The following is a 26,180-nucleotide window of genomic DNA, read 5'->3' as shown; positions in this document are numbered from 1 at the left end:
CAACCGGGAGTAGGGCAGCATGAGCTTCTAGGAACATCTTCTAGAAACATCTAGACCCAGACCCACTTCTGCATGAGGCCCGCATATGGCAGCTGTGAGGCTGTGGGACTCTGGGCAGGAAACTGGACTCAAGATCTGGGGCTGGGAAGTGCAGGACATGCTGGAATGGAAACCCCGTGCACGTAGGGCCAGGAGTGTTGGTGGTCACCACTCCCCAGACTGAGAGCAGCTACACCTACTGCACATCCCGTCCATGGGCCCCCTTCTCTTTCGGTGCTTAGGACGTGCCCTGGGGTCTCAGATGAGGAAGCGGATCTAGGTCACAGCCTGGAGATGTGAGAGCTGAGTGGAGCGCTCATGGCCCGTCGCCTCCCCGGCCCCCAGCAGCCACGTCCTCCCAGGGCCCAGACGATCTTGCAGGCCAGCCCCCAGCGCCATGTCCAGCTCAGGCCCCGGCCGAGTTCCAGGCCAGCCCCCAGCACGGCGTCCAGCCCCGGCCCCGGCTGAGCTCCCGGGCCGTGCTGCAGCAGCGGCTGCTTGGTATGGATGGTGCAGCATTTTGGGTAATGAAATATTCACAGGTCAGTGATTCCTTGAGAAATGATGGGGATCAGTCAATTCCTTTTCAGGGAGTAATTTTCTTCCCCTTCACAGCCTCTGTTTCATGTTGACAATCATTAGCATGAGAGAGAGGCTGGACCGAAAGTGCTTGTCAGAGCCGGGACGAGCTGCCGCCTTGTCCGGGGTGGCTGGGCCGGGTACCCAGGCTAGGGGGTGCAGAGCCGGGCCTGGATGCCGGCGTGGGGTGGCAGGTGAGGACCTCGGCAGGCTCAGAGCCAGGGGTGCGGAGGGCCGGCTGGTGGCCCTGAATGTCCTGCCCTGCTAGGTCTCGCCAACCTATCTCCCTCCTGGGCAGGGGACACTCTCACCCTCCCCAGGTGAGCTCTTCCTGGTCTCAGGCCAGCAGGGAACTCCCCAGGGCTCCCCTGCCGCACAGCACAGCGAAGGTTCTCAAGGGGCTGGGGGCCAGCCTTACTGCATCTTACAGCCACTTCCAGCGCTGTGGGCTTGAATCCAAGCTCTGACGTTCCCAAGTTACTCATCATCACTGGACCTCGATTTCCGCTTCTGTAAAATGGGCTGCACAGGCTGGTGTGAGTCTGAACAGGGTGGATTCAGCTGAGGCATCCACAGAAGTGGGCGCTGAACTGGTTTCTTTCTTCCCTGGAGGGCTGCACACTGCCCTGCCCCCTGTGGCCCCAGGCCCCATGCGCCTCATCGTTCTCACCAAACCCGTGGCCTCGGCCACTTCCCCGCCTGTGACCACAGCTCATGCTGATGTGGGCCTTAGTGTCTCAGAGGATGAAACGCGTCCAGGGCCCTCGTTCAAGTTGGATGGGTGCCAGCACCAATGTCCATAGTCACACAGTGGGTGGGAACCCACCACTGGGTGCTCGGCCCAGGATGACCAGAGCCGGGGGCCAGACCTCCCACTCAGGCGTCGGTTTTTATTTTGTCTCATTTTCTCTGTAAGATCAGAAGCAAAGGATCTGGCCCCCTGGGTGTGTCCAGGAGCCGGGAAGAAGTTTCGATTGTGCTTTGCTAAAGCCGGAGGGGCAGCGATGGAGCAGCTGACACCCTGCCTGATGGCTGCCAGCAGGGGGCCACCCACTCTGCTCCCAGCATCTGCCCACCCCCCCCTTCCCACGTGGTCGGACTGAGCCTGAAGACGGGGAGCCCCTCTGCTTCCCAGCACAGCTGCTGTGGGGTTGCAGGCAGCAGGCTGTCCCACCTGACGAGAGGCAGCAGGTCCCGAACCCCTCAGAACACACTCTCCTAGGCCCAGGCAGGGACCGGGACAGCCCCTGGGAGTCGAAGGGGCTGTGGACCTTTGCCAGGAGGGGCTGGGGCTTGGGAAGAGCAGCTGCAGGAGGCCTATCCATGATCTGAGGTGCCGCAGCGCCGAGCTGGCTGCTGTCACACACACACCAGCCCCAGGTGGGGTGAGGACAGACACCTCACGTGCAAGCCAGCCCGGGCCGGGGGCCAGGGCTGTGATTGCTGCCCCTCATGGCCTGGGGAGGGGCCTGAGGGTCGCAGTGACACGCTGGTGGGACAGGGGCAGGGAGAACCCTCCGCTGCTCCCCAGTTGGGCACAGACATGCCAGTCTGCTATGCAGACACCTGGGAGCCAGAGGCTTTGCCTTGTACGGGCGTGATTTTGAGCCGGAACGACTCAGAGAAGGGAAGAGTGGGAGCTGAGCCTGAACCTAAAGCTGATCAAGGCACAGCCCTGGATCCTGAGTTCCAGTCCGGAGTTCAAGTTTAGACTGCCACAAGTCGAGAGTGCCACGGGCATCTAGTGGGTGGGGGCCGGGGCACTGCTCAACCTGCTGCAGTGCACAGGACGGCCCCACAGAGAACGACCCAGCCCCACATGTCAGTAGTGCCCCGAGCTGAAATGATAGGAGGGGAGGAGGCCTCAGCTACAGGGACCTAGACCGGCTTGCCAAACCAGAACTGACCCCGAGAGAAACAGAAGGGCGTGGGCAGAGCACCCCCAGCTACCACCCCGTGAAGGGACAATGCCAAGCAGGCCTTTGCAGGCCCCGAAGAGGCAAGCGTCTCCCCAGCGGGGACAGCCAGGCCCTGCTTACAGGAGACAGGGCAGCTCAGGGCTGGCTCTGGAGAGCACCAGGGAGCCAGGGCCCATGAGGCCACCTGGGGCCATTGTCCAAGCCAGTGCTTCTCAAACTCAGTTGCACATTAGAATCCCCTGGGCAGCTTTTAAAAACCCCGGTGCCTGGGCCTCACCCCAGACCAATAGCAGACCCTCTGGGGATGGGACGCAGGTACCGGTATTTTTTAAAACTCCCGAGGTCATTTCAGTGCGTGGCCACATTTGAGAACCACTGGTCCGTGGATGGATGGCTGCCACATCCCTGGGAGCTTGTTTGAAATGCAGAAGCTCAGGCCTGCCCCACACTGCTGAATCAGAACCTCAGCTGGACCCTGGGAGAGGTGGATGAACCTCCAGGGGCAAGACGCACAGGCCTCCATGTTGGGGGCCCACCTGACCTCAGGGACCCAGGGGACAGGATCTGTGCCCCCAACTTCTGAGCTGTTTTCCTCGGGAGTCTGTGTTTCCCTGACTGCTGGAACTGACAGCACCTAAGGGCCCCGGGGGCGGTTCAGCGATGCTGCGTGAGACCCGAGAGCGTTGGTGCAGATGCACCTGTCCTCGCGCGGGAGCTGAGAGCATGAGAGCCCTGGTGGGCTCGTCTCCCTCTGACTTGGAGCCTGGTAACAGCTCGGAGGTGGGCAGATAGTGGCTCCCCTGCCCATTTTAGGGACCAGGCTCAGAGGGCCTGGCCTGGCCAAGAGGCAGGGGAATGGAGACTCTTGACCTCCTGTCTGCTCCTCTTCAGCATCTCAGCATCTCACGGCAGTGCCAGGCCCCGCCGCTTAGATTGTCCTTCTCTGCAGGGGGTGTCGTGGGCAGAACTAGCCAAAAGGAGCCTGTTATCCTTCCTCAGGCATGAGCCGAGCAGGCCAGCACATCTCAAGGGTGCCTCGTGGGCCAACCTCCCCTCATGGGCTGTCCTTGAGTGGAAGGATGGGGACAGGGTACAGCTAGGGGCTGGGGGTCTGTCTAGGTTGGTGGACGGTTAAAAAGAAACGGGTGCTGTGAGGAGCACCCTCTGCTGGCATGCCGCGAAGTGAGCATGGGCATGGCGTCAGAGGTCTTTATAACTTACTGCTTCCTGCAGACGGGGCTCAGAGCGCCCACTGCCCTTCAACCAAAAACATGCCCAGCCCTCGGATGCAAAAGCTGGCCGTGGCTTCCAGGGGAGGGGGCTTGTGCTGGAGGATGCCTGCCCCCAATTTCCCACCCCTGGTGAGCCCCTGCCTGTGGTTTTGAGTCAGCTGACAGGCTAAGTGGGCCACCTGCGGCCCAGAGCAGACATATCCCTAGCAGGAGGGAACCCTGGCTCTGACAGCCGAGGCCCAGCCTGCGTCTTGGAACCACTCTGCACAGTCAAGGGTGATGGCGTGCCTGGGAGGGGACCCCCGTGCTATGTCTGGGGCCCACCAAGGAGTGTCGGGGGGCCTTGGGAAGTGGAGGGAAACATTCAGGGGAGAGAGGGTCAGAGGTGGGGACCACCGGGAGAGGGCAAAAGAAACGCCTGAGACCCAATTTGTAGGACCCCCTCCCCCGCAGGACAATTACCCAAAGGCTGCATCTGCGGGCTGGGGTGACCCCTGGGGGAGCCTGTGCAAGAAAGAGGCCAGCGTGCGCAGAGAACAGGGTGAGCTCCAGGTGAGCTGACCCAGCAAAGATCAGGCGCTGGTCCCCTCTCCCAGACGTGGGGCTCTCCAAGATGCAGGCTCAGGGAGCCACGTCCTTGGGGGCTCAAGTCGTCTCAGACCCAGCCAGCTCCCATAAAAGAAACAGATGAAAGGATCATGTCCCTCTTACACTAGCTGGTCCTAGGAGGCGCACTGCGAATTCTCCCCCTTCAGAGATGGGCGGGGACCCCTTTGCTCCTCCACCTCCCGCCCCGGGTCCTTCACCTTGACCTTCTTGTCCCGGGGCCCAGACTCTGTGGGACACTAGGAGGAGCCTTGTGCAGGGGAGGGGGCAGCACTCCCTTGGACCCTCTTGTCCCCCATCCTCAGACTTGCCCCTTGGGGAGGATCCAGAGGCAGAACAGAGCCCCATGGGAACCCTGCCGCTCTCCCCAGCATCCCAGACCACCCACTTTGTGAGAACCCCAGGCTGGGTCTCAAAGAAGCAGCTCTTGGCCTGTTCAGAAGATCCCAGCATCGCCCCCTCCCCCCACCCACCGGCCAGTCTGCATGGAGAAGGCAGGCTCTCTCTCCACCAGCCCGCCCCTCCCCACCTGCAGGCACCTTGGAGGGGTGGTCTCGGCCACCTTGCCTTTGGAAGCCCATGGGCTGAGTCGGGTTGCTGCTCCGGCGGGGGGTGATCCTCCGGCCTAGTCAGTCCTGTTAGGGTCAGCAGGGTGGGGAGGGGGCGCCCACAGAGAAGGGGCAGCTTAGAATGGAAATTCCATTAGTGCTCAGCCATGGGCAGCAGGGCCTGTTCAAAGAATACATTCAATTAAAAATTGATTTTTCAGTTTACTCTCAATCATAATGAACCGCACTCGAACCGCTTCCCCCTCCCCGGACAGTGCCACTCCCACCTGCCCAGCCCAGCCCTGCAGGCTCCTCTGCCAGCTCCCCATCCTTCAGTGGGGGACATGATCTAGTGAGGGGACCAGGGGCTGGGGAGGGGCCCATCCTTCACCGCGTTTTGGGAATGATTACAAAAGAGGTGCACAGGGGGTTGTGTTAAATGAAAGCGCCACGGTGGTAAATCGTATTTTTATTTACCGCGAGGTTGTGTTTTCAGTGTGGCTCCAGTTAAAAGCCACAATATTTAACTTCCCTTGATCCAGACAGTATTTCAAAAGCTCCATAAAATGAAAACAGCACCAACTTTTTCCCTCTGTCTTCCCGCAAACTCAGAGACAGCAGGCGAGAGCCCCGCCCCAGGCCCGCCAGCCGGCTCCCAGGGTCTCTCCCTTCTCCCTCCTCCCCACGTGTTACTCTTTCTGCTTCTGAGGTCAGGCAGGGCAGGCCAGGCCTGCTCTCCACAGCTCCCCGGGGTGTCTGGGCAGCGGAATTATCATATATACGCTCATCTCCAGCAGCCTGGCTCACAGTTTGGGGCACCTAGGCAACACGGCCCGGTGCTGCCTGCTCACTTGTGTCAACACCTCCCGTCTCATAGGGTCCACCCAGGGGGACGGGGGCTCTGTTCTGATACCTGTGTCACAGGCAAGGAAACAGAACCTCAGGGAGGTGAGGGATTTGCCAAAGGACCCTCGACTATGCGGGACTGGCGCTCAGGCCTGCTTGACCCGGGCACGCGGCCATGGCTCTGCTGTATTTGGACCTCAGAATGCCCAGACCCATTCTACTCCCCTCCCGACCCTCACCTGCTGATTTGTTGTGTGGCCTCAGGCCCCCTACTCACCCTCTCTGAGTCTCTGTAAAAAGAGAAACCCAGCCCTGGCTGCTCATGATATAACTGCAAGTTCAGAATCGGATGCCCAGGAGGCACACTCCAGCCCCGCTCAGGCAAGTCCTCTGCCTTCTGCCCGCCAGCTCGGCTCTCCACATGACTCCCGGCAGCAGATGGGCCTCCCGGCTGGCCACGAACACGGTTTCCTGTGCTTTCCTGGCCCCAACTCCAGCTTCCTGGTTTGTTGTTTTTTGGGGTTTTTTTTTACTGATTCCAATTACACTAGTAGTAGATTCACCCATTCTCCTCGTTTATTACAGAAGGATGGCGTCTGTGATCCCTCCCGACCCCACCCCTGTCCGCGGCGGTCACTGCTTTGGGGGCTTTCAGTCCTGTCCTCCCTGGCCTGGCGCCTTGTTTTCGCCCGTATTCACAGCTGCTGGGCCCTGGGGTTCCCCCAGCACCCCTCAAGTACAGAGCTTCGTCCCCAGGGGGTCCTCCGGAACTGTCACTGCATGCGGTGTCAGGATTCTCCCCTGGGAAGCCAGCCGCCCCCTCCAGAGCCTCTGCCTCCGCTGCCTCGGTCCCCTCTCTGCCCGCTCAGCCCTCAGCTAAGGCTGGAGGTGCCGAGGAGGGGCAGCCCACACCCCACGACCTGGGGCCTGGGATCTTTTTTTCATTCGGCAGAGGCCCTCAGCATCGCCTGGGAGGGGACCCTCTGCCAGCAGCGGCCGGCTGTCCCTTTGAGAGCACCAGCCCCCCACCTCGACCCCCAGCGTGGTGTCTGGCTCTGTTTTCCAAAGACCTCAGCTTCTGCTAGGCCTTGGGCAGAAAAAGAATTCCAGGTCTGAGAAGTGTGGGAAATGGCAGGTTCAACACCGTTAAATGCGTCTCTTTACTGCAGAAGTTCTTGGGGCCTTTTCTAGAACATTCCAGAAGACTAGAGTTCCATAGCACATGCCTTGGGGAGTGCTGGTCCAGGGAAAACAGCCTGGGCTTCAGGTGGGCTGGAATCTGTCTCACTGTGCCTCTGTGAGCCGTGGGACCTTAGCCCTGTCTCTCTGAGCCTCAGTTTCCCTGTCTGCAACAACAAGGGCTGTGATACTGCAAGGACCGTCGTGAGCTTCCAACTACTGTAGGTGAAAGTGCCGTCGCACAGGAGATACTCAGCACGCATTGTGTCTCCGTTCCACCACCACTGGTCCACACGGGCATCCGGAGAGGCAGATGTACAGCTGGCGCCCGGCCAGCGGGTAGCACCTTGGCTCTGGGGCTCGCTGGGGCTGCCGGACAGGGGCTCAGTGCTGCTCAGGCCCTTCCAGGGCCAGCTCTCAGGGCTCAGAGACTGGAAGCTCTGTCTTGTATCTTGTATGAGCCATGTGACTATGGGCAAGTCCTGTAAGCTCGCCGGGCCTCAGTTTCCCATCTGTAAAATGGAGACAGCAGCACGTCTCCCTCAGGTGTGGTGAGGAGCCTGTGAAGATAAGGAGCAAGAAGGATCTGGTAAATGGACATGTGTGGCCATCAGAGCTAGGTGGGCAGAGCCACCCTTGGGGATGCCGGGACCCCCTGGAGAGGCCCAGGGTGGAACAGCCTGGCAGGAACATGGACCTAGGAGAGTGTGGGCTGGGGATCCAGGCAGAGCTGTGCTCAGAGCTGCACCATCACTTGTTGGTAGGGAGACTGTGAGACCGTTGTTCAGCTTCTCTCAGCCTCAGTTTCCCCATCAGTACTACAGGGATAGTGACACCCACCTTTTCCCGCTGGGATGAAGAGTCAGTGAGCCATCCTTGCCAGACACAGGCAGTGTGACTGTCCCCCCAGCCTCATTGCTGCAGAGCGCTGGTCCTGCCCTGGCCACAGACTCGCCAGGCCGGCCCCTGGTCCCAGAGGGTCCCATCTCTGCCTTGTGGGAGCGGCTGCTCCTTTCACCTGGTTGTTAGTGCCCAGTCCTGGTCCTAAAGAGTGGTCCCATCCTGTCCCACCACAGGGGACTCAGGAGAGCAGCTCGCCCCTCCCTGGCTGTGGAGCAGTGACCCATGACTGCCAGCCTGGTGGGTACAGAGCCCAGCATGCTCGTCAGCAGGAGAAGATAAACGTTTTAATTCGAGGAGCTTTCCATGAGCCGATGGAAGGAGTGAAGCATCCTCCCAGGCCCTGGAGCCAGAGCTGGCACCTGTCACAGCAGGCTAGGCAACCAGCGGCGCCCAGGGGCAGCCAAGCAGGGTCACTTGCACAGCAGCTGGACCCAGGGACGTGGCCACCTGGCGTGCCGGCATCCCCCCTGAGCTCTTCTTCGTGGCGGGGGTGGGGGCGGGGGCAGTCTGCCTGACTTCTCCTTGTTATTCTTGTTCTCCTGGCCTGTACTGGCTCTGTGTGTTTGGCTGTGTGTGCACTGCACGTGAGAGCCGTGAATGTGATGTGGGACATGGGTGTGAGCATGCACCAGGGAGGGACTGTGAGAGCATGTGCTGTGTATGTGCGCGGGGTACACACAACACCTAGGCACGGTGTGACGTGGTGTGAGTGTGTGCAGCATGAGAGCCTATGCTGTGTGCCTGCACCACCTGTGTGTGTGTGACATGTTGCACACAGGTGTGCTCAGTGTACTTGTGCACCTTGTACACGTGTGTGCAGGTGTGTTGCATGCACGTGGGGGTACTGCACATAGGAATGTGGCTGTGTGTGTGCTCAAGCAGGAGTGTGCCTTGCACACACTCGGCTAAGCGCACCTGTTGGTGCCTGGGAGATGAGACCTGCCCTGTGAGCCAGCACTGCATGTGTGCGTGAGCACGCGTGCGCCTGGCTGTAACCAAGGCGGTGGGGGTGCCTGGGTCATGCCCCCATCTGTGTGTGCCCCCGTCTGTGTGTGCAAGCACACATGTGCACATGGCTTCTGGAGAAGAAATGTTTATAAATGGAGTTGTCAGCCCCGAGTTGACAGGCGCAATCAGCAAAGTGCAGCGTCGGCAGGAACGGCCGCGGCTCCCTCAATTACCCGGGAGGAAACGGCCCTGCTTTGTGCTGAGGAGGCAGAGTGTGGCTGGAATAACGCAAGTGGAGCAGACCCAAAAACTTCATTAATTAAAGAAACTCATTAATGAGGGACATTTAATCAGCTGAAGATTAGATCCACGCTCGCCTCTTCCAGGAGCCAGGCGCCAAACAGGAAAAGGAGCCACCCGCCTCCACCGCCTGCCCGCCCCTCACCGGGCGCCCTGACCGGCCAGGCGCCAGCAGCCTGGAGCAGGAAGAGGGGTGCCGAGGCCTGGGCGGCCGGGCTGCTCCTCGGTGTCAGCTTGCACCTGGGCAGGTGGACCGGGGGACGCGAAGCGTGTGGAGGGGGTGCTGTGTGCACGATCCTGTGGACGCGTGTTTGTATGATGGGGGGGGTGAAAGGGGTATCTGGGTCAAAGGTGCTCGACTGAGGGTGGCTTTCCCCCCTACCTGGGGACATGCGGCAGTGTCGAGAGACATTTTTGGTTGTCACAACTTGGGGGAGATGCTACTGGTATCTAGTGGTTAAACCCAGGGATGCTGCTCAACATCCTGCAGGATATCCCCCACAGAGAATCATCTGCCCCAAATGTCTACGGTGCCAGGGCTGAGAAACCCTGTCCAGGCTGGGAGTGTAAACGTCCTTGGGGGGACGGGGTGGGTGTGTGGCAGGTGTGAGCACATGTGGCTACGGGCATGTGTATAAAGTGTGTGTGGGCGCAAGGAAATGTGTGTGTGCATAAAGGAGCGTGCATGTGTATGAGTATGTGTGCACAAGGGAATGTGTGTGTGCACAGAGAATGCATGTGTGTGCATAAAGGAATGTGCATGTGTGTGAGCATGTGCACAGAGAATGCATGTGTGTGCGCACAAGGGAACGAATGTGTGCACATAAGAGAATGCATGTATGTGACCGTGTGTACATAAAAGATGTGCATGTGTGCATGTGTGTGCACAGGGAATGTGTATGAGTGTGCACACGGAATGCATGTGTGAGTGTGCATAAGAGACTGTGTGTGTGAGTGTGTGCATGTCTCAGAGTGAATCCCTGTGGCGCCACCACTGGGCGTTCAGAACAGAATACACAGCGCCTCTGGTGACACGAGGGGAGGCTGGGTCCCATTAGACCTGGAGGAGGCCCCGGGGTGGAGTTCAGAGGCCTGTGACTGGGTGTGCAGGACCGCGGGCCACTCAAGGCCATCCCTGGGCCCCTGGGAAGGACCTTGCTTCTAAGTGTGTTTAGAGAATTGTCCATTTGGGTTTAAGGCTGTGAGGAGAATGATCCTGCCCTGTGGCAGCTGTCTCCTGGGAAGCGGCCGTCAGCCTCGGGAGCACTCACCCCTGATTCACAGGGGCTGCCTTGGGCCCACAGCGCATGCCCAGGTGACAGCTGGCGTGGCTCAGACCACAGCTCTCGAGGACCTCTGCACACCCCCACCCAGGGCAAGCTGTGTGAGGACACGCATGGACTGGGCCGCTGCCTGTACCGGGGGTCCTGATTGCACGTGCAGGGGCCTGGCTGGGAGCGCCGTCCTCTGGCAGTGGTGCTGCAGGTTCCACCGTGCTGCCGGGTCCCTTCCCCGTCTCCACTGCTCCAGCAGTGCTCGGCCAGGCTGTCTCGGTGAACAGAGCTTGGGTGAGAGAGGCAGAGGCCTGAGCACCTGGAAGTTTCAGTAGCCAGGACCCGTCTCTGCAGTGCAGTGTCCCCGCCTCTGACGGAGAGGGCTGGCAACCTGGGGCCTTGTTCTCGGCGTGAGGGCCTCTCCCTTCCTATACTAGGTGGAACAGATACAGTGGGGCACAGGCGGCGTTGCATCTCCGGGGGCAGCACGAGCAGGGAGGAGGGGGAGCAGAGGTCCCAGGGAGCAAGCTGGTCCTGGCTCTAGACGTGTCCAATTCAGGAGGAAGACCCAAACCTCTGTCTCTAGGAAGAAGCGAAGCAGAGGAGCTGGGCAGTGCTGCAGCAGGAGGGACCTGGGTTTGACACGGAGACATGCGACCCGTGGTGGGCAGAGGTGGCCCCAGGGGCATGGAACCCACCAGCCCACAGCTCTCAGCAGGGTTTAGCTCAGTCCTGTCTGGAGGCAGGGGGTGGCCCCAATGTCCTGGTATGTCCTCCAGCCCAAGGCCTCTCCATCCGAGTCCCTGCTTCTGCCTCAGCCACAGGGATGAGGGTGGGGCCCTGGGTGCCAGGCCCAGGGAGGGTCTTAGGCATGTGTGTGAGGACCACTTCCAGGTCCTGGGGAAAGGATGACAAGCAGATGGCCCCACATAGACCCTGCATGGGAGTAGATGGGGACAACCCTTCCAGGTCAGGGGTGATGGGGGGCCCAGCCCTTTGCCTGGATTCCCCTTTTAGAAACACTACTCCTGCTGTGGGGAAAGGGCCTTCTGTGAGTCTAGGGGTTCAGGCCTCCCAGGTGGCATCCCTGTGTGGCCCAGGCACAGCCTTCACCCCCAGAGTGGAGGTGAGCCCGGGGACAGACATGGAGGCGGCTTAGGGCAGGTGCATCCCTGCTGGAGGGAAGGCAGCGGCCATGGCTGTGGGCAGCAGGGTCTTCCTGTAGACAGAGAGCAGCACTTCAAGTGGGCCTGGCTCCTTCCCCAGGGGCCCCACCACCACCTACCTCACCTCCTGGGGGCCCCACCCCCTGGCCTGTCCCTCCTCACAGGTCTGTCGCTGCTGACAGACTGCTTGTGTGCTGCCTCCATCGCCCCCGCTGGGCGTGAGCTGTGCCGGGCAGCTCTGTCTTGGGGCCGCGGGCAGAGCAGGTGCTCGGAGGTACAAACTGGTGAAGGAATAAGCACGTGCTGCCCCCTTGGGATTCTAGACCAGGTGGTGCCACTGACATGCCCATGATCTCGGGGTGTCGAGGGTCTCAGGGTCTCAATTCCTCTTCTGGACATGCTAATGTCCCCACCTCACTGTCTGCGGGGTCAGATGGGGTCACACCCACATAATTCTCAGGAGGACACTCAGAGTCCCTCTGGCATCAGCCGAAATCTCTGCCGCCGCCTCAAGCTCTGCCCCAGTTATTGGGGGCTGCCCAGTGACTTAAGAGCAAGCCCCTGGCCCTGTGTTCTTCCTCTGGGCTCCTCTTCCAGGCCCACCCTCTGTTCTGGCACCGCTGGTGTCCACCCACGGCCACTGTCCCCTGATGCTCCTAAGGAAATGTCCGTCCAGGCCTGGGGATAGGAAGACCTCCTCCCTAGTTCCTGGTCACCAGAACCTCAAGGCCTCGCAGTCTCTGGGGAAACAGTCCCTTCAGTAGAAGGCGGGAGTCTCCCAGTGTCCAGGTGAGGCCACCCCACCCCCCGCCCCTGCATGGCAGCTCCTCCCTGCTCCGGAGCATCAGCTGACACCGGCAGACCCTGGCCAGAGTCCCAGGCGCACCAGGTTGGGCTCAGACTCAGTCAGGGCGCCAACAGAGATCAGGAACCCTTCCTGGAGACGTTCGTGGTTTGTGATCAGCAGTGGCAGTTCTCCTGAGTCACAGATTCTGAGTCGGCAGGTCACGAGGGCCCGAGAATCTGCATCTGTAACAGCTCCCAGGGCAGGTGACGCTGTTGGCCCTCGGGCCCCACTTCCAGGACCTCACTGTGTGGCCCACAGCTGCAGGCCAGAAGGTAGCGGATACCTGCTGCGCGCGGCCGTACATGACCAGGCTTGAGCGCCCAGGGGCTCTGTCCCCACCAAGTACCCCCTCCCTGAGACACTGCCCTGACTCGAATGTCCCCATGAAAGAAGGACCACCAGGAGAGTTATCCCAACCAATGAATAAATCCACAGTTCTCATACCAGATCCCCAGCGGGTGTTAGACTGTGGGACGCATTATGTAATCTTCGCTCTCAGGAGATTTACCTTCTTAATTACATTTTACAAATTTTCATTCGAGTCTGCCTTCCCAGAGCTCATAGTAACTAGGAGAAGGGCACCATGGAAGGGAGAGGGGGACATCTGGGACCTGAGGCCACTGGGCACAGACCGTGGTTTGCACCCAAAGGTGGGTCCTGCCCACCCCACCCCTACCCGCCCACTGTCCCCACCCGCACCTGCCCACCTCATGTCCTGGGCACCGTGCTTAGTATCCTGTTCCATTTGCTAAGTGAAGACTGTGGGCCACTAATAATGCTGATATTCCTTAATGAATATGCAGGAAACAGATATGAGGCTGCCTCTGTGGATGAGAAAGGGCTCGTCCTGGGGGTGCAGAGCCATCTGCCCTGGACCTTTGGGGGAGAGGGGCCTGGAGGCTGCTGGCGGTCGGGATGGGGGGCCCTCGGTGGCGCTCCTCCTTCTGTGGGTCTCCCTGACAGCTGTCCCGTAGCTTTGTCCTCACAAGACCCTGGGAGGGAGCATTGGCCCCGACAATGTTCTCTTGATCCCACCAACTAGGAGACTGGTGTCCACCAGTCCACGCTCGTGAGTACACGAAGATGCCACGTGTGCTCACCCACTCATAAACTCACAGCAGCATCTCAACAAGCCTCAGGGAAGGATGGAGGAGAAGCAGAGCAAAATGGAGATCACAGGGGGTAGGGATCGCTTGGAAGGCTTCCCAGAGGAGGTGTTTGAACACCTCCAGGGCGGGGGTGGGGTGGGTTGGAGGAGGGAGGAGGCCTGGATCCCAGCAGAGAATCTCTGCACACAGCCCGTCCATAAGCACAGCACTGCAGCCATGTTTTTTACTTTAGTAGGTGCTCAGCAAACCTAGTGGGTGCTCAGCAAACAGTTCTTGACTGAGTGAGTGGGAGGTGAAGGTATGGGACAGAATGAGCTGTGTGTGAGCTGTAGTGAGGCGCTGCTAGGAGTTGGCAGTCATTGTGGTCAGTCAAGGCTGGGCCTCGGCCCGGGGCCTTCTCAGGGACCCTCCCCTCTGGTTCCTCGTCCCTCCTCCCTACATAAGTCTCCAGCAGCGTCCTCAGGCTTCTCCCCCCGCCCCTCGCCCTTGGTAGCCCACAGGCATCTCAGAGCCTTTGCTTCGCAGCCCCCCCAGGGCAAAGGCAGATGGCCAGTCGAACCCTGGGCTCCTGTGGGCAGGGGCACGAGGCCACTGCGAGCTCCTCCTGCTCCGGGAGGCAGAAGGGCTGTGGGGGCAGGAAGGGGTACTTGGGTCCCCACACGCTTAGGTCTGAGGCCCACCCAGCCTTGGCCCCTCTCTCACCTGTGGTCTCAGGCACGATGTTATGCCCCAAGGAGCCTCACTGTGCTCATCTGTACAATGGTGAGAAGCCAAGTGCGTGGGGTCATCCTGGGACCCAGCCCCTCTACGGGCTGCCCTCCACCTTCCAGCAACTGCTACCCACACTTCGCCTGTGTGGGCGAAGAGGGTCCCTTGCACCCCAAAGGGGTTTGCTTTTCCCAAGTGCCTCTCGGAGTGGGGGTGCTCTCCTCCTGGTCCTCCTGACTCCTGTCTCCAGCACCCCTCCCTCCTGCTCTCAGAGGGAGAGCCAAGCAGTTGAAAGCTGCTTGCGGGGAGCTGGGCAGCACCTGCTCACCCCCAGGGCGAATGGCCCCAGCTCCCTCGGCTCCCTTGGTGACCCCAAGTGCAGTGCTGGTCCCCCACCACCTGCCCTCCTGCAGAGACCTCTTGCAGGGGGTGCCCGTGGCAGACCCCCAGCCTCAGTGGTCCCCGCCCAGCCCAGCAGCCTCCAGCTCTGCACAGATCCCAGAAGGTGGGACCTGTAGGTGCTATTTCCTTCCGGCTTGATTGACAATCAAGAGTGAACTCACTTCCCAGCACACAGCGCCCCCCACGCCCCGCTTTTGGAGCCCCATCGGCCAGACGGCTCCTCGCTGATTTCCCCAGGCAGGACCGAGAGTTGGGCTGGAGGGGAAGCTGATGGGAGAAGAGAATTTATGAATCCACATTATTTTTGATTTGTATGCAGTGAGCTTGGAGGGCGTTACGGCTTAATCGTGTGAGAATCCGTCCCCTCACCTGGGGCTTTTCAGCTGAGATCTGGTGGACCTGATGCAGGAAGGTGCTGCTGAGTCTGCGCTGAGGGCCCTCAGTGGGCTCTGGCCAGGTGGCCAGGCTCCGTTCTGGGGGGTGGGGCTGTGGTATCTCTGGGTCGTTAGAGCGGGAAGGCCCCTGTGGTCTGTCGGGCCGAGGGCTCTTGCAGTTTCTTGAGCCTTGAACCCTCTTAGCATCTGGTGAGGCACATGCACCCCTTCTCAGAAAATGGTATTAAATGCATAACATAAAATACCTACGATTACAAAGGAAACCATTTTTATTGAAACGCTTATCAAAAGAGAAAACATGCAAAATGTCTGTCACTTCTTCACTAATGCATGAGATAACCAGGCCCACGGCTGGGTCTGCTCACCACCCTAGTTTTGGAGTTGGGGTGAGCGTAAAGATTGGCACATGTCGGGGTAGCCAAGGCACGGTAGGAAGGGCCTGTGGTTCTGTGGGTGTCGGGGTCTCACATGGTGCTCACGCCCTGGGTTTGCAGCCACGTTCGTGGGTGGAGGCAGTGCCGACATTTCAGTTGGAGGATGTAAGACGGAAAGGCAGGGCGCTTCCCCGTCAGCGAGCACGGACGCCCTGAGTTCTTTCCCCAAACATCACACAGAACATGCACAGAGCACACACAGCACCACAGGGCACGCACAGAGCATGAACAGAGCACACGCAGAACACACAGCACCCACAGAGCACACATGGAGAGCACGGGGAGCACACGCAGAGCACACACAGACCACGCACGGAGCACACACAGAACACACGGCGCCCACAGAGCACACATGGAGAGCACGGGGAGCACATACAGAGCACACACAGAGACCACGCACGGAGCACACGTGGAACACACGGTGCCCACAGAGCACACATGGAGCGCACGGGGAGCACATACAGAGCACACATAGACCATGCACGGAGCGCACACAGAACACATGGTGCCCACAGAGCACCCATGGAGAGCACGGGGAGCACATACAGAGCACACACTGACCACACACGGAGTGCACATGGAACACGCGGCACCCACAGAGCACACATGGAGAGCACGGGGAGCACATACAGAGCACGCACAGAGCACACGCAGAACAGGGAGCACGCTGCTTCCCAGGCGCTGGGCTGATTCGGGAGCATCTTGTTTGGCCTTCTAGGGTATCGGGGGCAGCCTGGGCACCAGGCCCCTCGTGGAGATGGAGGGCGGGAAGGGGGAGAGGAACCTGTGAGCCCTCGATCTACCGGTCCCTGAATGAAGTAATAAGGGGTGTGACAGGCTGGCCGATGGCCCTGGTTAATAAAAGATATGAAGCTGGCTGCCAAGGGACCGAATGGGTTGAATGGGGTGGGAAGAGCACCTGCTCCGGTGGATCCCTGCCCAGCCTCCAGCCTCCGAGCCTCCCTCCCAGCAAGCAGCACGACCAGCCGCTCTCTTCCGCGGGTCCCTGGTCTCTCCGGCCACTCCCAGCACAGCCCCTGTCCCCGCAGAGCCTCCATCCCAGCTACCGCCCCCATCGCTGGCCCTCCCCAGACCTCCAGTTGCTGGGACAGAGAAGGTGAACTGGAGCCCGATTGGGGCAGCCCCTCCCCGCCCGGGGTGTGCTGGAGTCGTTCAGACAAGCCCGATTGTGCGCGCGTCTTCCCAGCTCCAGTGACTTCCTGCTGGTACCTTGAAATCGGCAGGGCGGGAGTATTTACACCACGGAAGTCAGCAGGCGCCACCAAGCAGGGCTTTCCCCCACAGAGCCAGTTGTTAAACACTTCCCAGCACACCACTGCCTCCCCTCCGTGGTGGGGAGGGGGCCTGGGGTCAGCCCATGCAGAGGCCGTAGGCGTGCTCTGAACGTCAGAGGAAAATGTCAGCACAGAGGTGGGCACTTGTAGGGCTGGGGACACCCTGGCTAGTTGCAGGTTAGAGTGAATTCTAGGAAGCCCGGGGATCTTGGGGAAGGGGAGTGAGCACAGTGGGCGGCTGACCCTCCCCCAGGCCGTGGTGGAGGGCACGCCCTCTTCTACTCCCGTGTGGACAACAGCCCATACCCATCGGGCAGCCTCTGGTGGTTCCAGAGGCAGGCCTGGGTTCACGGCTCAGGTCTGCCATGTACTGGCTGTGTGCACGTGGGCAGGTGACTTCCCGTTGACGATTACATGAGATAACACATTTTTATTGCTTAACACAGTGCCAGGCTCTCGAAAGCCCTCAGCCAATGGCTGTCACTGCTGCAATTGTCAGTGTTACTCAGGGGTTGCTGAGCACCTGCTGTGTGCCCGAGCTGGGTCAGGGGCTGGGGACTCAGTGATGAGCCCTTGCCCTTGGGGGTCTCGTGGGCCGGAGCTCCACTCTCCACTGCTGAGGTTCTGGAAGGCCAGGTGGGCTCAGGTGCAATGCGTTGCCCCTGCCACCCCAGTTCCCTGCTCCGTAATAGGAGCCAGCTCTGCCTTGAGGCGTCTGTACCAGCACCCCTCTGCTTACAGAGGCCGTGCCCCAAAGTCTCTGCTGTGAAGTACTTGCCTGCAGGGACCTCCCACCCTGCACCTTTGGGGTGACACCTTGAAGAACTCATGGAAGGGAGGCATGAGATTATCCAGCAGAGAGAAGTCTCTGCTGTCCATCATTCTGGGGTGGCGGGCTGGAAGGGGCCAGGGAGGGGTCTCGAATGAAGATGGGAGCTGGGCCTGCCTCCCAGGCCTCCCAGACTCCCCTCCACCGGCCAGGACCTGGCTTTCCCTGGGTGCCCGGGCTGCTTGGGGACCTCAGGGATGCTCTCCCGCAAAACTTCAGATCAGGAGCCCACGAGCCATGAGGTGGTCTGTGTCTGGGCGGAGAAAGCAACTGAGTCAGAAGGCAGGAACCTGGTGAGGGAGAGGGCCGCCGCCTGCCTCCTGCCGGCGACCTCCATGCTGAGGCAGCCCCTGCTGAATCTTGGATCTGCCCTTTCTTTTGTTCTGGATCCTGGCAGGTCCTCTAAGACTCTGTTGTGACTGTTTATTTTCATAGGGGTGCTCCTGGGAAAACAGAGCCCTACCCCTGTTCTCCACGAGGAGGGAGCGCCTCCGCGAGTCACCCGGCAAATGCTCCGGGGCCGCAGAACCTGCCCAGCCGGCAAGCACACCTCCTCCTGCCTCTATCAGCTGGCTGCGTGGGAAATTCGGATGTTTGGCCTGAGCCAGCCACAATGGAGGCGCTAATTGGTTACCCCATGAAAATCACATCATGCATTTCCAATTCCGTTAATGCTCCTGGGGCTTCCACTGAGGTGTCTGCTCCCAGGGGTAGGGCTCTGTGGTCGCTGGTGTGCCCCGGGTGCTCGGTGCATTCTGGGAGAGCAGTTCATGTGCGCCATTGCTCACTCTCCCGCTGGCATCGACGCAGGAACACCAGCCTGCCTGCACTCAGCCACAGGTGACTCTGGGCAGTCAGCCTCCCCAGTGCCGATCTCCTCCTCAATCGCGTGGACATAACGTTCTCCAAGGTCCCTCTCTGGGATCCCATCTTCATTCCTTTTCAATAGTCTCTTCTTTTGTTTTCCCCCAAAACTTCACTGTCCTATGATTAACACATTAAAAAAAGGAAATAGGAACATTCCCTCCAAGAAAACACCTAAATGAATGAGGCTGGCGATTCTCCTTCCCTCCTGTCCCTCTCCTTTTCCTCTCGCCCTCTGAGCATCCCCTCCTCCCCTGGCACGGCTCACGCGTTATCACGGGCGCTCCTCTTGTCCATGCAGCTCCCCCCTCTGCTCCTGAAGCCTCACCACGAGCAGGCATGGCCAGAGAAAGCCTCCCTTTCGGCAGGTGGGTGTCCGCACCTGAGAAAGGGAAGATGCCATGGTCAGGGTGACACTTCAGGACGCTGGCCTGGATTTGGATCCACACAGAGCCGTTGACCTGCGTTTCTTCACCTGGAAGATGGGACAGCCGTACCACGTATTCCTGAAGCTGCGCTGAGGAAGAACCGCGATGGGTACAGCTGTTGTGGACCCTTCGAGTCCTTGGAGGGTCAGCAAGTGGAGGACGAGTCCATGGACTGCTGTCGTGCAGGCCCTGGGCTCAAGCCGGGTGCTGGGTGGAAGTTTCCAGAAGGTGGATTTCAGCTCAGGGCATGAGGAGCTTTCTGGCAGAGCTGTTCTGAGACGGAAGAGCCTCCAAGTTGGTAAAGAGCAGAGGGGGGCAGGAGCGCCTGTCGGGGAGGACATGGAGATGAGAGTCCCAGTTTGCCTGGCAGGCTAGCTTGGGTGTCACCTGTGGTCGCCTCCTGTTCTAAGATTCCAAAACTGAAGGAGTCTTTGATTTGCTTAGGATGCAGACTCCCCCAGCGTCCAGAGATTTGGGCCACAGCCTCACGTGTACACACCCTGGGACAAGGGGAGGGCAGGACCATCCCTGATTCCAGGCTAGGGGCTCAGAGCCGTGAGCCCCCTGGCTCAGCTGTCACTGGGGGCCCCAGGGACATGAACCCACACCTCTTGCTTGCCAGAGGTCAGCACCCAGGTCAGCCTTCCTCCCTTTCTGACACTGATTCTTCACAGAAGCAGGGGGTGGGCTGGAGGACAGGCCAGGGGTGCTCAGAAGGGGCTCTCTGGGCCGGTGTCTTCCACGTCCCTGTGCCTGGCAGCAGAGGCCCAATAGATGCAGGTGACTTGTGTAAAAATCAGTATGGGGGCCGAGGGTCCGCTGCCCTCTCAGGGCAGGTGAGTGTTGTACGGAGTGGGACGGGCAGATGGCATACCTACCAGTTTGGTCTGTGGGGTTGGTCGTTCTGCCTTGCTCCCCTCCTCCGTCCTGTCTGAAGCTGGCTTTGCCTAGAGCTGGTGAAGAAATGGCTTGTTGCCCAGTCCTTGCCGCCAGCCTCCCTCCCCACTGCAGCCTGACCTGTGGGCCAGGGCCATGCGGCGCCCTCCCTCCCTGGGTGAGGAGTCTGAGAGGCAATTAGCCTAATTGTAGTGGAGGGGCTGTGAACAGAGGGAGTCGGGAGGGACTGCACAGCGGGAAGGGGCTGGTGGGGCTCTGTCTGCTGCTACTGTCTGCTTTCCCCCTCCCTTCCACCACCCTGATCCCTGAGCATCCTGCCTGGCCTGTCACCTCACACGCACAGGGGACCCTGACCCGCAGGATGGCAGCAAACTGGCTGGGGAACACAGGAATTCATGCTGGGCAGAGAAAGCACTGGGCTGGCAATGTGGGCAGGGACACTTGGGGGGTCTTAGCTCTAGATCTGGAAGATGGAGGTCCTCCCACCCAGCCCCTGCCTCTAGGCAGACATGTCACTGTCCCCCTTCCACAAACTAAGAGGTAAGGCCGAGCCCAGGGTCACCCAGAAATGGAGGGTTCTGTACCAAAAGCACACCCAGCCAGAGTGCAGGGGCCAAACCAAGGCGGTTGGCCACTGGGCACCCCTGCTAAAAGCCCCTCCCTGTCCGTTCCTCGGGCTAGACAAGCCCTTCCATCCCACATCACCATGTCATCAGAATCCAACAGAAAACAAGTGGCTGCCCGCTCTAGGATAACTGGAGGCCAGTTTATTTACAAGGACACTGTATGCAGTGGTGTCTGGAGGATGGGCGGAGGGGACCACCAAGGATAGCACAGGCCAGCACAACCCCGGAGCTGGTACCACCACAGGCCAGCATCCTGGAGCAGCAAGCAGGAGTGAGGGGGAGAGGGGAGCTGGCTGTGCAGATGGCGGGCACCAGGCGCAGTCACTCACAGAGCCCTGGTCCCAGCCCTCCAGGCCAGCCACACACACCCTCCCTGTGACATTTTGCCTCGTCCCCAGGTCGAAGTCGGTTCCACCCTTCTGTGTCCATGGCCCTCAGTTCCCTTTTGCCAGATGAATGAACTTCAATCTTTCTGGAACGTACTGCCTTCTAGCCCCCATTATTGTTGGTTGGGAGTGGCCAGGGCACAGAATGCGCCTTATTCATCTTTAAGTACAAGCTCCGAGAAGGGGCTCCGCAAGTGTTGCTTGAATTGCACTTAATTTTAAGACGTTGAATTCACACTTTGCAGACAGTCATGTTCAGTATCGCTTGTCTCCCCCCAACATCACCCCTCCCCGGGTCAGCCCTGGCAGTCACCGCATGGTGTGATGAGGAGGTCAGGTGGTGGTGTGCTAGTAAAGGTCTAACAACCAGCTCTCCTAGACAGACCCAGCTCTGATGTGTAGCATTAGCCAATTCCTGGGGTGTAAGCACTCCCACTGTGGCCGCTTTCCAGCTGCCAACGTGAGTCACCAAACTTGGAGTCAGAAAGAGATGCTTCCGGTCAGCACTCAGGAGCCAGAATGAGCTGGAAGGAGCCGGCGCCAGCACACCACAAGCAGGCCACCACCCTCCACTTACAAACTCAGCTTGTGCCGTCTTACCCTCTTTTTTGAAATTGGCACGTGTGCAGAAGAGTGTGTGGGATGGGATGGGTCTGTGTGCTTATCTGCTCTGTGACCCTGGGCAGGCACATTGGTCCCTCTGTGCCTCCTTTTCCCCTCTGTAAAAATGGCGATCGAGATACCTACCACACAGAAGAATTGTGAATAAACACTACATAATGGGCACAGAGCACTGGACACAGAGCAGGCTCTCAGCACCGCAGAGTTTCCTGTTGGGTCCTACTCAGGGTAAGTACCACCTGAAGGTGATGGCCGACCTCCGCTGACACCCGCTCCTCCCAGGTGATAAAGGAATTACAGCCCGATCCTGCCTCTTGGGCTTGTTGCGAGGCCTCGGGGTCATGGTCCTCGGGGCACCCGTAGAGCTCCTTAGTGACCACTCTCACAAGGACTTTTGTCTTCTCTCTTCCTGCACATTCACTCACCCGCTAAGCACATATTTCTCACGTTCCTACTATGTGTCGTGCACCACTCGGATGCTGGCAGTTCAGCAGCGAGCAAGACAAAGTCATCTGGCGATGATGCTCTAGGAGCAGGAGGCAGACGGTGAATGATGGACATAAGGAGACTCTCAGATGGAGAAGAGCAAAGCGAGGTCGGGGGAAGGGGAGCACCGGGGTGGGGGACCGCAATTTTAAAGGGTCCTCCCTGAGAAGGTGACACTGAAGGAGGTGAGAGTGCCATGGGGGAACCTGGGGAAGAGTGTTCCCGCAGAGGGATCAGCCAGTGCAAATTGCTTGAGGCCAGAGCTGGACGTTCAAGGAACAGCAAAGACACTTGTGGCCAGAACAGAACAAGCAAAGGGAGTGAAGGAGGAGATGAGCGCCCAGGAGTAGGGGGTCCAGGTCATTCAGGGCAGAGGAGGCTATGTTAGGACTTTGGATTTTACTGTGAGAAGACTGACTGTAGGGGGCAGGGGCGGAGGCAGGAACACCAGGTGGACACCATGGAGGCCCGGCCCAGGGGAGCAGTGAGTTGATAGAGGCAGTTGGACTCTGGGTACATGTTGAAGGTGGAGCCAACAGGGTTTCCTGCTTGATTGTTTGTGGGGGACAAAAAAGAGAGGCACCAGCGGGGACCCCCAGGTTTAGGGCTGAGCACTGGACCTGGGGGATGGTGTTTCCTGAGATGGGGAAGACCTCAAGAGAGACAGGTTCGATAGGGACAATGGGAAGGAAGCAGGAGTCCCTTTAGGGGTGTGTCAAGCTTGAATGTGTATTAGGCATCCAAGTGCAGACCCCTGGGGGGCTGTTGGAATTCTGGGGAGAAGTCCAGGATGGAGATATAACTTGGCAGTGTTCACCATATAGATGGTATTTTAAATTTTAAAACTAAGAACCTTCAAGTAGTGAGTGTAGCCAGAGAAGAGAAGAGTCCAAGGACTGAGCACTGGGGCCCTCCAACATCTAGAGGTAGGGAGATTTGAGGGAACCAGTGACGCGCAGACTTAGAAGAAACTTCCAATAAAAGTAGGAGAACCAATAGAGAGTGATATGACAGAACCAAGAGAGGAAAGCATTTCTAGAGAGAGGCGGTCCATGCGTTCAGTGCTGCTGAGGAATCAGGTCAGATGAGGACTGGAAACTGGCCATTGGGCTTTCAACATGGCAGAGGTGGAAACCTTGACAAAGGTAGTTTCAGGGAATGGTGCCAGGGAAAGCCGGTTTGGAGTGGGATGAAGAGAGAACAGGAGTAAAGGAATTGGGGGCCACAGGTCTGGGCAACTCATTCACAAAACTTTGCTCCGTAGGGAACAGTGAATGGGTGTGTAGGCTGAAGGAACTGTGGAGTTAAGTAGGTTTTTCTTTTCCTACCATGGGAGAGATTGCAGTGTATTGCCAGAGCTGTGAGCACGTGTGCGTGAGACGGACTGGACTCCAGCATGCAGTTGAAGTGATTGGTCATAGACGGAGCATGGACCTTCATCCCCAGGGACAGGAGGAAAGGCAAAGTATAGAGTACGAGGCAGGTGGGCAAACAGGTGAGCATGGACATTCTCTTCTATTTTCTACAGAAAACAGGAAGCAAGGTTTCACCAAGAGTGAGCATAAGGGAGAATGTTTGCAGGGTTGAAGAGGAAAAGTGAAATGGTCATTCAGAGCATGAGAGCTGAGTGGCAGTGCCAGCCTACTTCAGTCTGTGGTCAATGATCTCAAGTGAATCACTCAGGGTGATTTTGTGGTTTTCTGTAGTGGTGTGGGCCATGGAGTCGAGTGGGCAGAGGTGGCTCTTACCAGTTTTGTCAGGCAAATGTGATAACAGGAGAGAGGGACAAGTTTGTAGAGGGAGGGGGAATAATGACTTGACCAGGGTCTTTTACCTTTAAGCCACCTATCCATCTACTCATCCATTCATCTGTCTACCCATCCATCTTTCTATCCATACAACTTTTCATCTACTCAGCCATCAATCTTTCCATCCATCTATCTATCCATCCATCCATGTATCCATCCATCCACCCATCTGTCCATTGGTCTGTCCATCCATCTCTTCATCCACCATCCTTCCATCCTTTCCTCCATTCATTCATCCGTCCATCCTCCTACCCATCCATCTTTCTATCCACCCATCTTTCCATCCTCCCACCCATCCATCTGTCATTTCATCTATCTATCCATCTGTCCATCCATCCATTCATCTTTTCATCTGTCCATACTCCCACCCATCCATCCACTTAGCCATCCATCCATTCACCCATTGGTCAATTGGTCTGTCCATCCATCTCTTCATCTACCATCCTTCCATTTATCCATCCTTCCATCCATCCATCCACCCACCCACCCATCTGATGTGCATTGAGACTCTTCTGAGTGCCACAGAGTGCTGTGCTGAGAACAGAGATGTGGGGATGGAGGGTGAGTGAATGGCCTCACTCCTTGGGAATTCACAATCCCCTGGGAAGCCAGACGTTCACAAGCTGCTCTGGAACAAGGCCATCTGAGATGAGCCCCCAGCCTGGCAGGGGACTCCACTCAGCTCACGCTGCAAAGCCCAGCCCCTCATTGCCTCTGGTCCCAGCAGACTGGGGAGGGAGGAAGAAAAGGAATGTGACAGACACTGGCTGTGCAGCCCTCTGTGTGCTGGGCATTTACAAACCCCCTCAGGGTGGACCTGATACCTTCTGCTTCTATATCCAAGTCTGCTCCGGGGGCTCTCAGCCCGGGCTGCAAATGAGAACCTCATAGGAAAGTTTGGTTGGGAATTGACTCAGTTGCCCTGGGGTGGGACCCAGGCATGGGATATGCAGCCAGGGTAGAGCCACTCGCGAGACCACAGCCACCTCCAGCATGGGCATGGAGGAGACGCGGGGCAGGGGTGTCGAGAATCACCTCAGAACCCATCGAATCATGCTAGCTAGCTTTTATTCTGCACTTTCTCTTACTGGGGCACCCGATGACGACTTGCAGATGGGGAAATCTATTCAGAGGATAAATGGTCACCTAGGTCCACCCGGTGGCTAAGAGGGAGCCCATCCCTGTGCAGTCCGAGGTCTAGACTCTGTCACCTGGCTGTGAAACCTCACAATCCTCCCAGGACCCTCCCGTGAAGGGCCACAGTTCTGCACGAGGGGCAGAGGGGTAGGTTTTGGAGCCAGGCAGCCTGTGCACTATCCTGGTTCCTCCTGAACTAGCCTGACAAGTCACTTAGTCCCTATGCCTCAGTTTTATTAGCTGTGAAATGGGGAAGTGATAGTGTCCACCTTGTTGGGGTTGGAGGGAGATTAAATGAGTTAATGTCTGCAAAGCAGGGAGCACTGTGTGCTCAGATGTGCTGACTTTATCATGATGTCACAAATCTCACAGCTGCCTCCTGCCCACCTCAGACCCCTCAGACCCTAGCACTCAGTGCCCCACCTTTGCGTGCAGGTTCCGCTGATGCTCTGGCCTCTGCGCTCCAGCCAGGGAACTGCGGAACTGCAGTGGGAGTGATTGGCAGCTGTCACTCAGCCCAAATGGGACCCAGGGAAGATGGCACTGGGGACAGTTGGGGGTGGGGTGAGAAGGATGCAGATGGGAGAGGAGCCCCCCTTCCTCAGGGCCTTGGAGGAGGCGGGGCCACTGGGAAGATGTAAGTTAGTGAAGGTTCTTAATCAAATATTAATCAGTTAATTGATCTCCCAAGGCCAAGGCCACTGACAGCGCCGCCCCGTCCTTCCCTCACCCTCGCCTTTCCACACTTCCAGACTCTTCCTCCCCACCCAGCTCCCGCCGCTTTCCTCGGCCCTTGCCCTGGCCTCCCTCCCTCCCAGTCCTGGCCATCCTGGGTGCTCCTCCACCTCTGCCACAGCTCCCACCTCCCCCGGCCCCTCTCCTCCCTCGCCCTGAGCCAAACCCTTCCCTCTCTCAGCTGGGAGGTGGGAGACATCATTGCCCACACATTTGCTAACAGCGGGTAATGGGGTTTGGTGGCTACTTTGGAGCAATGAGGCAGGAACTCCAGTAGGGGCGTGCATTCGTGTGTGTGCGTGTGTGTGTGCGTGCACATGCATTTCCCTCCTGTTGTCAGGAGTGTGAACACTGCCCCGGTTTCAGTCTCTGAGGAGAGAGGGTGGGACCAGGTGGCTTCGCCGAGGAGGAGGAGGACAGGAGTTCTGCTCATTAGGCCACTGTTCAGTGGTGTCAGGGGTACCCCGGGAGTCAGGGGTGGCGGGCACTGAGACAGCGGCGGCTGCCATTGTGGAACCGTTTGGGAGGCATGGTGGAGCTGGGCCCCAGGCAGAGAGTTGGGGGCCTCAGGCCTCCCGCTAGGAGGGAGATGAGCAGGCAGACAGTCAGTGGGGGACAAGGCCCTGGCCTGAAG

The 26,180-nt window shown here is 58.8% G+C and overlaps 2 protein-coding genes across 6 annotated transcripts in view; both read left to right on the top strand.

Moving 5' to 3' along the window:
- Positions 1-26,180, top strand: part of RBFOX3 (RNA binding fox-1 homolog 3) — an 86,692-nt gene that overhangs the window by 35,688 nt on the left and 24,824 nt on the right. The gene's annotated exons all lie outside the window — the stretch shown is intronic.
- Positions 2,663-26,180, top strand: part of USP36 (ubiquitin specific peptidase 36) — a 272,438-nt gene continuing 248,920 nt past the window's right edge. The window contains exon 1 of the mRNA XM_058561779.1: positions 2,663-2,667. The gene's annotated coding sequence lies outside the window, so the exon portion shown is untranslated. The remainder of the gene's footprint in view (positions 2,668-26,180) is intronic.

The sequence above is a fragment of the Diceros bicornis genome, chromosome 18 (genome assembly GCF_020826845.1).
Source record: "Diceros bicornis minor isolate mBicDic1 chromosome 18, mDicBic1.mat.cur, whole genome shotgun sequence".
Lineage (NCBI taxonomy): Eukaryota > Metazoa > Chordata > Mammalia > Perissodactyla > Rhinocerotidae > Diceros > Diceros bicornis.
This window is presented reverse-complemented; position numbering and strand designations above follow the sequence as displayed.